This window comes from Cryptomeria japonica, chromosome 8 (genome assembly GCF_030272615.1).
Source record: "Cryptomeria japonica chromosome 8, Sugi_1.0, whole genome shotgun sequence".
Taxonomy (NCBI): Eukaryota; Viridiplantae; Streptophyta; class Pinopsida; order Cupressales; family Cupressaceae; genus Cryptomeria; species Cryptomeria japonica.
Genome location: NC_081412.1, coordinates 586,616,234 through 586,633,715, shown reverse-complemented (window position 1 = coordinate 586,633,715; position 17,482 = coordinate 586,616,234).

Below are 17,482 nucleotides of genomic sequence, written 5' to 3'. Positions count from 1 at the left end.
AGGGTTTGCAATGTAACTGTTTCCCAATTAGCTTTAACATATTCTCGAAACTCCATTAAAAATGTTTTCTTATACACAGCAATGGCTTTGCAAACTTCAGGATGAGATACAACTTCACTAGGCACATTCGATTGTTCAGTCTGTTCTTCCATTTGCTGTAAGATAAATTCTTCTTGTTCCTGTGGTGGAGAAGCCTGTGCTTCCTCCGAAAATTGCATAGCAGCAGTAGCCAAATCATCAAGATTTGGTAACCCTTACTCATTATGCCCTGTTTCTTTTGTCTCAACTTGTTCCACTTCAGGAACGATCGAACTATGGGCAGCATTTTCGGACACATTCTGAGAAACATTAAATTCGGACTCAACAGATTCTTCTGCAATTATAATCACCTCTGGTTATGGTGAAGCAGGGGAGGTCTAAGATTGTTTCTTTGCGGAAACCCTTCTTGGCACTGATGCGGCTGAAGGAGGTGTTCCGGTGGTTTTCCTCTTCTTTGTTTGCTTAGAGGGCTTTGCCCTACCAGAGGAGGAAGACGAACTAGAAATAGCAACATGCGTTGCTGTAGGAGAAACAACTGCAGGGGAAGGTGCTGCAGGAGAAGGGCATTGCCTTTTCCGAGAACGAGGGTCAGATTCTGGGGACCCTTCTGCTTTTGCTTTTCCCTTCTCACTCCTAGTGGTAGACCTAGTTTGAATCCTAGCAGAGGATTCGGGTACGAAAGCTGCAGGACCAGGTGCTACAGGAGTAGATGACCCTTGCCCTGTTTTACTGGTAGATGGACTTTCTTTCTTCTTTTTTTGAGGCCGTGGGGTAAGTACCCTAGGAGGTTGTGGAATTTGTAAACTCTTTTGGGCAACAAATTGTTGCCAGGAGAGAGATGAGACATCCCTTAAAGAGCGCTCAATCAGTAATTTAATGAGGCCATGATGAGTGACAGAATTATCTTTTCCTTGTTGAGTTCCGTGGGCATTGTGTTCTAAAAATTTTAACAAGAAATTTGGAACATTTATAACTAACCCATGCCTCATATGGCTCAATAATTTGAAATGATGAGAATGCAGATAGGAAAAACAGCCTTCACAGGTCAAATACCTGATTATGTAAATAACATACTCTGAATAAGGAGGAGGCAACGATACGCGCTTGCATCCCTGCTTGGAGACTTCCAGAGGTCTATCAGTAGGCATAGAAAACTCGGCCCTTGCTGCTGCAGCGTCTGAAGAAAAGTTTTCTCCAACAGCTGGAAGCCCTGTTACTTCTGCAATTCTGTTTTCGGTTGCAACAACCGTTAGACCCCATACGGTGGCTTCCCCTTCAGAAAGGGTTCTCAGAAATTCTGCAGCAGCCTCCTCATTGAAATCATTTAAGCTCAAAAAATAATTTAACCATCCACAGAGGCTGAATGCGTGGACTGTTTGCGGATTTTGCAATAATGTTTCATGAGCTGTAGGCTCATGTCGCACCAACTGACCACCCATATTTTCAGTTTTCCTTCAGCTGAACTCAATTCCTTGGTGAAGATTCAAATTCACTGCTTCCCTTCTGTTCTGGTTTCTTTCTTTTTTCGTGCCGTCACATTACTTTCTTTCTTTTCCAAAAATGAACTTTTTTGAACAAGCAGTCTTAATCATGATTATGCAATAAAGAAAGACATGCGATCATAGTTGGAAAGTACCAAAAAAGTATTAAAGAAGATTATTTTGCAGTTATGGCAGCGGCGAAAAGACAGGTTTTAAAAGATGGATTACCCCACCCCCTACTTAAAATATGACATGTGTCCTCACATGTCGCAAAGAACAGGCAGAAGTTCAGGCAATAATGACCGGTACATGCATATCAGAAAATGAATAGAATGAAATAAATCAAATATGTGATAAGAAAAGATATGGCATACCTTTGATAATTGCATGTACGTGTGAAGAAATATGACGACAGCTGCATGGATTGACAAGTGGGAAAGATATTTTAATTAAGCTTGATGCAGATGGATGACGTGGATGGGTGAAATGGGTGGATGAAATGAACAAATGAAATGAATGGACGGAAGTGAAAGAAGTGAAATGGGGGTGATAAATGAGAATGGAGAAAAGGGTTTCCTTTTTGTAAAAAGAAAACCTTTATTATGGGCATTCTTTTTAAAAATTATGATGATGCTGCAAGAGAAAGGCAAAAGCCTTCGGCTGCAAGAAGAGTAGCAGGAGGAACCTGAACAAACTGCTGCATGAATTCTTCCTTGGAGACTGGTTTGTGGTATAACCGGAGTCGGTGGCCATTCACTAGCAATTTGAAGCGGACTGGGTCTATTGTTACCAGCTGTACAGCTCCATTGTCGAACACATTTTCAACTTCATAGGGGCCAAGCCAACGTGTTGTGAGCTTACCTTGGTTTTCTTGATATCTGAAATCATATAACAGAGCCCAATCTCTAGTAGAAAATTTCCTGGTTTTGATGTGCTGATCATGCCATTTTTTCCTTTGCTGTTGGATTGCTTCTGTATGCTGTAGGGCGGCTTTTCTCATTTCATCCAAAGCATTTAGCTGCAGGAGACGGTCCTTCTGTGCTTCAGATATGTCTATATTGAGTTCAAGAGCTATCCTCAAAGTTTTATGTTCAAATTCTATGGGTAACATGGCTGTTTTATCATAAAGCAGCTCAAAAGGTGTAAACCCAGTTGTTGTTTTCCATGTAGTTCTGTAAGCCCAAACTGCTTCAGGAAGTCTATTGCTCCAATCTTTTCTATGTATCTGTATTGTCTTTGTGAGGATCGCCTCAATTTCTTTGTTTGTTACCTCTGCCTGACCATTGGCTTGAGGATGATAAGGGCTGGACTTCCTATGTTTGATTTTATATTCATTCATTAGTGTTGTGATCAGATTAGATGTAAACTGAGCTCCTTGATCGGTTACAAGCTCTCTGGGAACCCCAAACCTTGTGAAAATTTGTTCATACAGAAACTCAACAACTTTGTTATCTCGAGCATGAGCCATAGCTGTTACCTCAACCCATTTTGTTACATAGTCCGTGCAAACTAGAATATATGACTTTCCATTTGATGGTGGATCAATTGGTCCTACAAAATCCATCCCCCATTTATCAAAAGGGGTGACTATTATCTGTGGATGTAGTGGCATTTCATTAGACTTAGTTGGTCTTCCCATACGCTGGCATTTGTCACATTTTCTTGTATAGGCCACAACATCCTTATGTAATGTTGGCCAGTAGTACCCTGTTGTAAGAACTTTGATTGATGTTCTTTTTGCTGCAAAATGTCCTCCACATGGTTCATCATGGCAAGCATGCAATATGTCATAAGTTTCATCTTCTCTTACACATCTTCGCATTACCTGATCAGCTCCAGTATAAAACAAACTATTTGCAATCTAGGAAAAGTTAAAACTTTTCTCTATTAACAACTTCTTTTCTTTTGGAGAAAAGTAGTCTGATATTCTGTTTGCTGCTAGATAATTGGCAATGTCTGCACACCAGGGTATATGTGCAGTGATGGAAAACAAGTGTTCATCTGGGAACCTATCATCAATGATCTCATGTTCAACAGGTGTAGCTGATTGTAGTCTTGATAAAAAGTCAGCTACAACATTAGCTCTCCCTAGTTTGTCAATTATGGAAATGTCAAATTCTTGTAACAATAGGAGCCAACGTGCCAACCTACCAGAAATGGCAGGTTTGTTCATCAGATATTTGATTGCTGCATGGTCAGTATGGATGAATATCTGATAACCTGTGACATAATGTCTAAATTTATTCAAAGCATATACTATTGCAAGCAACTCCTTTTCTGTGACAATATAGTTGAGCTCAGGACCTTGAAGGTTCTTGCTGATAAAGTAAATAGCATGTTCAACTGAATTTTCTTTTTGATTCAGAACTGCTCCTATGCCAAAGTCAGAAGCATCAGCATGTATGTGAAAAGACAAATTTTATTTTGGACCTTGAAGAACAGGGGCTTTAGTAAGCAAGTCCTTTAATTGTAGGAAGGATTTTTCACAGGCTTCTGTCCACTCAAATTGGGAATCTTTTGTTAACAAAGCATAAAGTGGACTGGCAATTTTACTGAAGTCTTTTATAAACCTTCTATAATACCCTGCATGACCAAGAAAACTTCTGACATCTTTCTGTTTTGCAGGAGTTTGTAAATTCTGAATTACTTCAATTTTAGCAAGGTCAACCTGAATTCTTTTTTTTGAAACATGATGACCTAGAACAATACCTTCTTCCATCATTAGAAAACACTTCTCACTGTTTAGAGACAAATTTTGCTCTCTACATCTTTTCAATATTTTTTCTAAATTTACCAGTGCTTCTTCAAATGTGACTCTATAGGTAGTGAAATCATCCATGTAAATCTCCATACATTCATGAGATATATCAGCAAAGATACTAATTACTGCTCTTTGAAATGTTGCTGGCGCATTGCATAAGCCAAAAGGCAAGACCGAATAAGCAAATGTTCCCCATGGATAGGTAAAAGTGGTCTTATCTTGATCTTCAGGGGCTATTTTTATCTGATTGTATCGACTGTAACCATCCAAAAAGGAAAAATATTTTTTGCCAGACAGTGAGTCTAGTACTTGATCTACAAAAGGTAGTGGAAAGTGATCTTTTTTAGTAGCATTGTTCAATTCTCTGTAATGTACACATACTCTCCATTTTCCACCTTTCTTGGGAACAATAACTAAGGGAGAAACCCATTGACTGTCAGAGATTGGATAAATAAAGCCAGCATCAAGCAATTTTTGAAGCTCAGTTTTAACTATTTCCCTAAGTGCTGGATTTACTCTTCTTTGAGGTTGTCTAATAGGTGAACAATCTTCTTTGATATATATCCTATGAGTACAAACTCGAGGATCTATTCCTTGCATGTCCCCATATTCCCATGCAAAAGCTTTATGCTGTTCTTGTAACATTTTTAATAGATCAGCCTGTTGAGACTATGACAGCTTATTATTGATATTCAAACAATGACCTTGAGACAATTCTATCTGCTCCGTGAGATCACTCATAGAGTTTACAGGTAATGTTTGTATCTCTTGTGGAAGCAAACTATGAAAAATCGCTGGAAGTTTAGGCAGTGAATTTTCAGAATCTGGTTGCTGCAGGAAATATTGTAAATGAGTATCATTTGGATCAGATGAACCACCTTTATCAGAGTTGTTTTGTTGAATTTGAAACAATAAGGCATCTTCACTCTGAAGTTGTGAGAATGGGTCATTTTGAATCATCATTAATTGAGCCAAGGAATTGGTTTCTTCAATTTCCTCCCCCACATCTAGCCAAATAGGTTGGGACAAATCTGGCTGAGGTCCAGTAGGAGGATACAGAGCCAATTTCTTTGTGGATTGCCCATCAAAAATGGTCATATCTCCAGAACGACATCCTATAAAAGCATCGGCAGTTGCTAACCATGGTCTACCAAGAATAACTGGATACCCTCCTAAAGTTGCCTTAACTGATAATATTGTGAAATCAGCAGGGTACTCCCAAGATTCAAGAATGACAATTACATCTTCTACAATCCCATCAGGCTTAACTGTGGAACTGTCTGCGAGCTGCAGGACTGTGGGTGTAGACCTAATGTTTGAAATGTTCAAGGAGTCCATAGTATGCTTTGTCATGACATTAATGGCAGCACCTAAATCAATCAAAACATTTTTTACAACTTGGCCATTTACATTTATCTGCACTACAGGACTTCCAGGGTCAATATACTTTGGAATAACTGCATTTCCCAACATTATATCAGCCAATTTTTCTAAGACATGAATTGTTTGAGGGCCTTTTTTCTTTCGTCCAGGCTTCTTTAAACAGGCTTCTTTAATAGCTTTTCCAAAAATAGGAATATCTTTAATAGCCTGAAATAAACGAATTTGAATCTGCACATTTTTGAGCTGATCCATAATGTCAAAAGTGGGTTGTTCCATGGGTTTATATGCAGTACTTTGCAACCTCTGAGGAAAAGGTGGGTTATCTTGATTTTGCAGAATAGGCTCCTTAGGAATGGTATCTGTTATTGGCATGTGCTCAGTAGGAACAACATGTGTAGTAGGTTCTTCATGGAGAGGATTTGATATTTTAGTAATCCGAGGCGGTTTTGGAGCAGGTAAAGTAGTTCCAGACCTCAAATGGATGTCATTAATGTTTAAGGCATAAGCTTGATATTGGTTGGCTTCGGCAAGATACGCAGACTGCTGAGGTTTATTATTGGGATTGGGCATTGGCTGGGCAGGCATAGGCGTTTGTTTCGGAGGTCCAGGATTTGTGGCAGTTACTGCAGGAGGCGGCATAAGGGCTTGTAGTTGCGGTTGTGGAAGCTGCAGGAATCCAGAGGATTGGTTTTGCCATTGATGAGGGCCTCGCCATTGAGAATTTTGCTGCCAATTTCCTGAAGGTGGGGTCCATTGCCCCTGTGGCTGCTGCCATCCTCCTTGAGGGGGTTGCCATTGCTGGTTCTTATAATTAGGCCAATTTGGTTGAGGTGGGTTCCAGGATGGTGGTGGTCCATATGCATGTTGCCATTGATTATTATATCCAGAATAAGAATTACCAAAAGTTAAAGGGTCTTGAGGCATACCTTGTCTCTGGGCCCATGGTCTCCTTTGTGCAACAAAGAACACATGATCATCATCTCCTTCTACTGGCTTAAAGTCAGTAGGTAGTTGTTTAGCTTCCAAATTAGCCACCATCTTGCATCTGTAGTCACGCTTCTTTTGTCTGCAGTATGGACAAAACTCGGCCAAAACTGCGTCAGCCTCCTCATGTTTCTTCCGAGCTTGCATAGTGTCCAGTTGCGTAGCCATATTATTAATGATGTCCTGCTTGAAGTCAGATAGAAAATTTGTTATCTCTATTCGGGAAACTCCGCCAAAAGAAGACTTCCCTATTGTAGCATGATGACCTCTACCTTTCTTAACTATTGCTCGAGAGTAGTTAAGACATATTTTCTTTATATCATCCCAAGGTACCTGGGTTATATCACCTCCTCCTATCAGGTCCAGGGCATCTATACAAGCATCATTGATTCCCTTTAGAAACAACAGTTTTTGAGAGTCCCCTTTGAGAGTATGGTTTGAGTTCCTCTGTAGTGCAAACAAGAATTTGGAAATGTAATCTTCCAGACTTTCATCCTCCTTCTGCTGAATTCGAAATATATCATCACCCTTGCTGGCGCTCTTACAATATTCCTTATACTTTTCAAGGAATTTTGTCTACATGACCTCCCAACTATCAACTACACCTCTTCCCAGACTCATGAACCATCTGAGAGCTCCTTCCTTCAAGGTGGAAGGGAATAACTTCACTTTATGAGCGTCTGTGTTGTAGTCATAACTGCAACAGAGGACATCAAATTCAAACAGAAAGGTTTCTGGGTCCTCTGTGACCAGGCCATAGAACTTTGGAAGCAAAGAAGAGGGAATGTTTTTAAGATTGTCAGTATCTCCCTGGGGAACAATAGGAAACTCAAATGTAGGAGGCGGATTATTGGGTTGATTATTCACCATGTTTGGTTGCTGGAATAACAGAGCGAATGGATTTTCCTCAGGTTCGTTGTCAGCTGGGTCAAATGGTAGTTCAATAAATAGATTTTCAGGGATGAACCTTCCCAGTGCGTCTCTTCTTCTTCTATGCATGCAATATAATGAATGGCGTCTTGAAAAATCTAGAAAATTTTACTAACAAGCTAAACTAATGCCAAAAATGACTTCTGATAAACTCCTAGCTAGACGCCATCCCCGGCAGCGGCACCAAAAATGATGGTCGCGCCCACAAAAGGATATGAAGATCACAGTAAAAACCTTTCCTGGGAATTGGGCATTCCAACAGGTGACCATTATCTCTTTCTGTAGACGTTCATTTACTTGTCAAACCAGGGGACGTATACTTTAAATGGTGCAGCAAAATATATGCACTAGGAACTTATTTTGGTCAACTCTTAGCGGAAATACATACTGAAAAGAAATCCTACCTACGCTACAGGAAGGAAATGCAAAGCTTTTTAACTCAACTATGATTTGATTACGACAGAAACCATAATAACTACAACTGAAACACAAACTATGAACTGGCCTTATGCTGCAGGAACAGACACAGTGATGGATTCCTTGTGCTGCAGGAGCAATGTAAAGCTGAGTTTGTATAAAAACTTTAAAGATGAAAGTAAACTGAAGCTTAACGAGAAAGAACAACTAACTAACTAGCTACAGATACCTACTAAGTAGGCCCCCTTAGCAAGCATCTCCTGATTACACAGATATGAAACTCAGAACTTCATTGAACTTTATTCATAAAAACAGAATGATATACATTGTTTTGTTGATATGGAAACTAACAACAAACTCTGCTTCTGGTTAAACAGATTCTGTCTTTCATTATCATCTTGATTCTTACATGACATCTACTATTCTTATTCTATCCTTCTCTTGCCCCTCTCTCGCACATGAGGAGAAGCTTTATTTAAAAACAGGGGAGCAACTAACTAACTAACTCCATTAAAGAAAGACGTGGAAGTAAAACATATCCTCGAATCAAGGAACAAACTTCATAAATGAGTTTATGCGTTCAACCTGATCTAGAGAGAATCTAGCACTCCACTCTTTGTCATTAAAATTCTTTCCCATGATTTCAGTCAAAGAGTCTTTGCAGGAGCTTCCTCGAAGTCGTGCAGGAAATGGACTTTACTGCAAGGCCGAGATTGGCTGCCCTTGACTCAATCATTCTTCAACAACCTGTGAAACAAAAGGTAATAGGCAACAGAAAAGGCGTATGGCACATACACGATATCCATTCATTAATCACACATTTTAGATTTACTTCATCATTCAAAAACTATATACGATATACCAGTCATTTTAGGGAGTCAACGGGGCAATAAATGCAATCAAGTCAATCACAAAGAGCTGCAGGAATATAAAAGTCTCTTGCTACAGGATATCCCAAAAAGGTTTCACAAAGTCTGAACATCCATGAAATAACAAAAGTAAAGGCATTTAAAAGTTTTATCAAAACATCCAAATTATGAGCATATTTTAAGCTCATCAAACATTATAACACACCACACAAGACTAAGAGAAACAACCTTTAACCAGAGATCTTAGTGTTTGCAACACAACTCTGATACTAGATGTAATGGCCGCCAAAATACCCTAAAAAAAATAACTAATCTAACAAAAAAATAGAGATTTTTTTTTAAGTCATCTACTAATGCAACATAGTAACCTATTATTACTCCAAAACATAGCTTTACTTCACATGCACACATAAAACATTATAACATAACCATATCTAATACAACATATAATGCAAGCAGAAATAACATCTTAACCATATACATATATCTATTCATTCTTTTGCTAGGGTACCTCAACGCCATTACTTAACTAACAATAACACATAAGCACATCCATAATGATGATACCATTAACATCCATTACATTTAGTTCCTAACCAATTACTTTATTCCTAAAATGACTATTATAAACTATCAATGCAAATCCTACATATCCCAATTAACTCTTGAATTCATTTTTAAGCACCAAACTAAATTTTCTTATTTCCCTTTTCAAAACCATCTAAAATGATAACATCTTTTTCATGCAAACATCATATAAAGTTAACCTAATTATTTTCCTTTAAGTTAACCATACGTTCCTACAACCACTCATGCATATCCATACTCACGAGGAAACCAACAATAAGGAATAGCATCATGTCCATTCAGAACATCTACCATAATGCTAATATGTTCATTTAACATTATCTTTACATCCATAGATACACATAAAACAATCTAATAACATTATTCATTGAATTGTTTTCTTCCAATCCCAAATTACATACATAATGAATATCCAATTACTACATAAGTGCTACAATGATTACAACAATCATAACCTACTACCTTACATCATGATCATAGCCTATTACAAGTCCTATCACATGATTAAAAGATACATAAACATGATACATAGTCTCTTTTCAATTACATGTTTCCTTATGACATAAGATACATAATTTTAATCTCAATTACATAGAATAAGCTCCAAGAATTCATCAACATGAAGAGAAGATAAGAATCCACATCCACGCATGCTAGCTTCCAATGATGAACATCCCAATGGAAGAAGACATCAAACTACCTGATCGTGTGGAACCAATAAGGAACCACCCCCCATGCTAGGAGATGACACAAGGTTCTAACTACACTTGAGACCTTGGCTGACACCTAACAACCAAGGGACTCAACATGACATCCACACGAGATAAACAACCAAATAGAAATGAACCAAATCACATAACAATGCTAATCATAAATCAATAAACTCCGAGAGGCGTATTAGCAATCAAGGCATAAGGATCATGGACGCATGTAGGGAAAGAGTGTCATCACATGCTAGCCTCATGTGGAATCCGTCTCAACCTTGGAGCCAAACAAGGGAGATCAGTTCACCACACCAACGGTCTTCCCAATCTTTAATGATTTTTGAAAAATCCATCTCGTTTGATAAAGGAAAGGACTTTCGCCACTTAGAGTAATGAGCATATGAAAAACTAATAAACCATTATTAAATAGAAAACCACATTAACTATCAACATAAGATATTTGATATTTTAAGATCGATGAACACAAATGATCTTGGAGGTTGAGCATAGAGGTCCCCACCTTCAAATTGTTAACAAAGGGACCCAAATTAGCCAACTTGTTCAATTGACATGTTCCCTTCCCAAAAGGTGTGGGAGAATTTGTACTATTCAAAATTAGCAATATTGTGGCTGGAATTGGAAATGAGATCTCATATAGGCTAGATTGGAGAATCCTTACCATTTAATATCAGGATGACATTATTCATGTCGACTTAAACAATTATTTTATCAAAGCCTAAGTTATCCTTTGCCAGAGAATGCATCTCCCTCCCAACCGATCTATATTATATGCAAGATAGTATCTTAATGTACTATTCTCCTAATAGAAGGAAATTATTTTTGCATTCTATTTGTTTGAGAAAAATTACTTAAAATAATGATAAAAATGTTTGCTTACAAATAGATTTAGAAAACTTGTGAAGTATATTCTCTAATAGAAAAAAATATTCCAAATATATAATTTAGTGCAAGAATATTTTGAGGCTTTAATGAATTCCTTTTACCCATTTAAATTAACCTGTATTTCTCCTTAGTAGGATTGGTAGAAAAGCATGGACCAATAAAAATATTAGCATTAAATGCTAGTTGGTATAATAGTGGGTTAATTTAACATGTAGAAAAAATGCTAACAATATTCATAATAAGTTAACAACAACAAAATGACATGTAACATTAATAATAAAAAAAATGGGACAGGCCGAGTCTCTGAGTTCTATTTGCCGTGGAAGGAGGAGTATGCTCAATACATATGCCGTGGATGAGAGTGAGTTACATATATTGGAGACAAAATGCCATGTTTCCTACAAAGAATAGTTATATATATTGCACATTCATTAATACAGCGAGCTAAATCTCTTGGTTTATTTTTAATTTCAAACTATTACAAATAGACATTTATTGCAATTTTTTAAAGCTGGAAGTTTGGCAAATGGTTATTTGTTAGGTTTTAAAGAAGTTGAACAATTGGGCTGAAGATGGTTGTGATAGTTTGGATGACAGTTTAAGACAGTTTATTATGGGAGTTTTATTTTATATTTAGTATTAGTAGTAAGTTGAACAAGAGTATTGTAACATTTTATAATAAATTTTTAAAAAAATTAAATAATACGATTAATCTAAATTTTCTAAAACTTTCAAAATATTCTAATTAAAGAAAAAAAAATTATAATTTCTATAAAAAATTTAAAAATCAATATAGAATTAAATTTAAAATACTTTGATATTTTAATAAAAGAAATAAATATTTTACATATGAAGATAGTCGGAATGTTTTGACTTCCTCTATAAAGTCGACATTGCATCTTTAGTTATATTATTGATATGAGAACAGGCTTCTAAAGAAACCACATAAAATAACTGAAATTATGATTTTCCAATACTACCTATAACCAAACAGTGCATTTAAATCAATTACTACTAATTGCACCAAAATAACAAACTATCTATAACCAAAAAAGAGTGCTAAAATATCTAAACCAACAAGAAATAATAACCCAACCACAAACATTTGTTTTATTGTGCTATCCAGCAGCTTTATTTATATGCCCACTCAAAATGTGTGCGTGACTTGCAGGACGAATATCCATCTCACACAATTCATGGAGCTCACGCGAAAGTGATTTTGTGCTATCTTACATCATTCGGGTTTTTTTTCCTTTTATAATATTCTAAAAGAAATAGATTGAAGATACTATTTATAATAATATATAATACACAAATATTTAATTTTAATATAATATAAGATTGTTATATTAAATTATATAGTAACATATTTTATTATGATATTATATTGTTCTATTTTAATTTCTTCTTAAAATTCAATTTTAGATTGTGAATTTCTAATTTCTCATTTCAGCAAATCTAAATGGAAAAAAACAAGATATAAGTATAATTTAAAATTGAAAAAAAATAGATTAATGAAAAGAGATTGTAACTATGACACTCAAAATAATAATTAAAACTTTTATTTTTCAAATAACTTTAATTTTTTTATTATTTATCTGAGATATAATTTTCATAGACTTATTAGCAAAATAATAAAATAAAATCAAAGACTATAATCCTCATACCATTTGGTTTCATTGAGAAATTTAAAAGTACAAAATTCTTTGGATAGAGAGTTACTGCGATAATGATTTTCCAATACCACCTATAACAAAATAATATATCGAAATCAATAAAACATAATATTTCAAACAACATATTACCAATTGCATCAAAATAGCAAACTATCCATGACCGAAAGAAGGTGCTAAAATATTGAAACCAACCTAGAAATAAAAATCCAACCACCAACATTTGTTTTATTTTGTTGTGCTATCCAGCAACTTTAGTTGTTATTTATAGCAGCCGCTGTAAGGCTTCCATATGCTAGCATATATACCATACAATTCATGGAGCTCACGCGAAAATGATTTTGTGCTATCTTACATTATTCAGGTTTGCTTTCTTTGTTTGACAGTAGACTACCTTGCAAGTATATTTTTCCAAAGTTTTTATTCACTGAAAGTTTTATTCGAAAGGTCCCAATATATCTGGTGAGTGTTGAAAGTGAAGTCCAACGGACTCCTTTCCATTTTGCTGTCAATTCTTTGGCTTTTCAACTTCCTTTACAAAGCTCTTTTAAAGAGCTGATTGTATCTTATTTCATGATAGTGAAGCACTTCGAAGCAGCTGTAATGTATCTTGACAGATTGAGAAAAATTAACATAAAGGGGTAAAAATATTATTAAACCAAGGAGACATTACAAAGCAAGGCCATTAGATGGCCCTATCAAGATCAACCAAGTGATCCACTTGATGAGACAAATCCGGGGGCAGATGGCCCCGATCCACCAAATTCCAATCATGCATATGATCGGAAGCCCATTTAGCCAAGCAATCAGCCACACCATTCCATTCACGGGGAATATGGTTGAAAGTAACATGCTCCAGAGATGCACAGAGAGTGAGAATTTGTTCAACAATCAAGGCCAGCTGCCAGCTCACATTATCCATATACTGCCTTTTCAGTAAGTTCACCACAACCTGGGAGTCAGACTCACATATGATCCTTCGCCAACCCAATTGATTGGCCCGCTCCATAGCCACTAAAATAGCCTGAGCCTCCATAAGATTATTCGTATGAAGACCCTTATACTCAGAGAAAATAAACTGAACATCCCCTGAGCTATCACGACCCACACCTCCAATGCCAGCATGACCAGGATTACCACGAGAAGAGCCATTCGAGTTGATTTTTAGGACTCCCAAGGGAGGAGCGGACCATCTTCCCTCCCTATTCACCTTTGGGGTAGGATGCCTACACCTGTTACGCATGAGTTGTCGTTGCGGAGGAGGAAGATGAAGGCGATTACAACAATCAACATCCCGAGGGTCCACCCGCATAGTCATATCACACTTAGCCACAATAGTTTCCCCTAAGGAGTGTAAAATTTTCCTCCAAAGGTGAGGAGCCATCAGCTGCAAATCTTGAAAGATCCGCCTATTCCTCTCCAACCAAAGATTCTAGATAATAAAGGAAGGCCCAATGGCCCAAGCAGCCTGGAGAAAGGAAGTAGAAACAGGGGCCCTTCCCCATCGTTCCCAAAATTCCACCAAAGAGGAAACATGCCAGCAGGTCGTATTCCACACTCCCCACCAGAAGTGCCAAATCTCCCTAGCATAGGAGCATTGGAAGAAGATATGGGATACACTCTCTTCACAACCTTGACACAAAACACGCATAGAAGGGCCTTGAAAACCACGCTTACATAAATTATCCCAAGTGAGACACCGATTTTGGACCACTAACCACATAAAGAAGTTGCACTTGGGCCATGACAACTTGTGCCAAACATGCTTCCACCAAGGGACCTCAATGTCCCCAAACAACTGCCTACCAATCTGTTTATAACCAGCAACCACAAAGTACTTTCCAGACAAGTCTGAACCATCCCAAGCCAAAACATCAGTTCCTCTCAAAGAATTACAAGCACGGGAAGCCAAAAGTTGGGAAAGCTCACGCCTATCCCCCTTAGACCCTCCTGGAGGCCACTCAGAAGGGTGCTTCCAATGAAACCGAAGAACCAAACCATCATGTTGTGCCACCTTATAATGCTCCACAGTATCCCAGCCAGCTGCGCTAAAAACCTCAGACAGAGGCTGGAGATGAGGAAAAGAAGAAAGAATAGGAGGGTGACCATCCCAGGAATCTAACCAAAAAAGAGCCTGTGAACCCGAATGACAGATCCAAAAAAGAGCATCCTTAATCAACTGCGCCCCCACTTTCAAAGTATGCCAGATCATAGAACCAGCCCCCTCCAGAGGATAGCGAGGGACCTCAAAAGAAGGAACACCCCGAAGATATTTAAGGTTGAGAATACGAGCCCATAACTGGTGCTGATGGGTGCACCAGCGCCAGTAAAGCTTAGCAGCAAGAGCTTTTCCATTCAAAATAGCAGAGCGTAAACCAAGACCCCCTTCCTGCTTAGGTCTACACACTGATTCCCACTTAACAAGGCTCCATTTTGAAGACAATAAATTACCGCTCCAAAGAAATTGACGAGAAAGAGCATCAAATTCCTTAAGGAAATACATAGGAGCCGCTTGAACAAAGCACCTGTAGATGGGAAGGGCCTGGATGACAGACTTAAGAAGAGTCAATCTAGCTGCAGAAGACAACCAACGATGGGTCCAATGAGAAACCTTTCTCCTAAGCTTATCAAGCAACTGCTGCCAAGAAGATCTGGGCAGACGGCCAACAGTAAGAGGAATACCCAAATAAACAAAGGGAAGAGTTCCAATTTGAAACCGCAGAATGGCAGCAATCCTATGCTGAATAGCTTGAGGAGTATTAAAGAAGAAAATAGAAGACTTTTGCTCATTGACTCTCTGGCCCGAAGCCGCAAGGAAGATGTCCAAAGTTTTCCTGAAGGAATCAGCCTCCCTAATACGAGCCAGACCCATAAGAGAGGTATCATCCACGAATTGGAGATGAGAAAGTGTAGGCAAGCCCATCCCCCACTGCCAACCATGAATCAAGCCATGAGAAACCTGAGATTTAAGAAGACGGCCAAGCCCCTTAGCCAAAATAATAAACAAATAAGGAGAGAGCGGATCCCCCTGACGAAGACCCCTAGTAGCCCCAAAAAGCTCAGAAGGCTCCCCATTCATAATAACCGAAAAGGAGGAAGAAGTCACACAACTCAACACCCAACTCACCCAATCAGAGGAAAAACCAAAGGCCAACAGAATCTTTTGAAGAAAACTCCATTTAACTCTGTCATAGGCTTTGGCCATATCCAACTTGATAAACATAGACCTCTCCTGGGAAGTAGCCATGGAATGAATGGCTTCAGACGCAACCACCACCCCATCCAGAATTTGCCACCCAGCCACAAAGCCGCCTTGCTCCTCAGAAATAATCAATGGCAAACAAGATTTGAGTCTCTCAGCCATCAACTTCGTAATAATCTTATACACCACATTACAGAGTGCAATAGGTCTAAAGAGATCAAGTTTGTCAGCACCTTCCTTCTTAGGAATGAGAACCAGAAAAGTAGCATTCAAGGCGCGAAGCATCTGCTTACTATGAAGAGACTCACAAACCACCTCTAACAAATCCTGCTTCACAATATCCCAAAACTCCTGGAAAAACTCAACTGGGAACCCATTAGGGCCAGGGGCTTTCCCTTTGTTCATCCCAAACACCACCTCCTCCACTTCAGACAGAGTCACCGGGCGAATAAGAGAAGCATTCACCTCATTAGAAATTAAAGAAGGAATACAAGCAAGGACTCTATTTTCATCAGCCTCAGCAGGTACAGAATCCTCAGTGAAAAGATTAGAGTAGTACTGACGAGCCTCTCTAGACAGAGCATGTTGAGCAGAGATTGAAATACCCTCAGAGTTAACAAGAGAAGAGATAAAGCACTTATTTCGACGAGCTTGCACAGAATAATGGAAAAAGGCCGTATTCCGATCACCCTCTTGAAGCCAATCAATCCTAGCCTTTTGTTTCCAGAAAATCTCTTCACGGAGCTCCCACTCTTCCACCAATTTCAGAGCCTGGGATTCAGCATGCCCAAGAGCCTCCGAGAAGCCCAAATCCCGAATCTGACGGGTAATCACAGCAAGGCGGTCCAGCGCTTCTCTTTTCCTAGCCCGAAAATTACCAAAACTCAACCTATTCCATCGCTTAAGATGAAACTTAACATATTGCAACTTCTTAACCAGAGAATACATAGATGTACCATAGGCAGGGGCGCCATCCCGCCACCATTGAGCCACAAGATCACCTAAAGACGGATCACGCAACCACATGAGCTGGAATTTGAAAGGGGGGTTCTTAGGATTTGGAAAAGCTGAAGTCGAAAACTTAATTGGCCAATGATCAGAACCACGCCAGTCAAGAATCTCAGAAAAATGACCAAGCTACCTCTAACCCAAGAGCAAGAGACAAGGAAACGATCAAGCCGCTGGGCAATCGCTTCAGGCCCACTCCATCTATTATTCCAAGTGAAAATTCCATTAGAGGGTTTTACATCCATCAATGCTAGAGAGTCCACATTAGTCCGAAACATATCTGAAGCAGGGCCAAGCCTAGGCAGCCCTCCCCTTTTCTCCTCCAATCTCAACACAGCATTGAAGTCACTAGCTAAAATCCAAGGTAGAAAGGGAGCACAGGACCTAACATACCTGATATGAGCCCAAAGCTGGGATTTACCACGAATATCAATTGGAGCATAAACATTACTAACCAAAATAGTCTCACCAGATTCCAAAATCGAGGCCACCATAGAAATAACAAACTGGCTAGAAATCCACCAATGAGGGACAACCTTA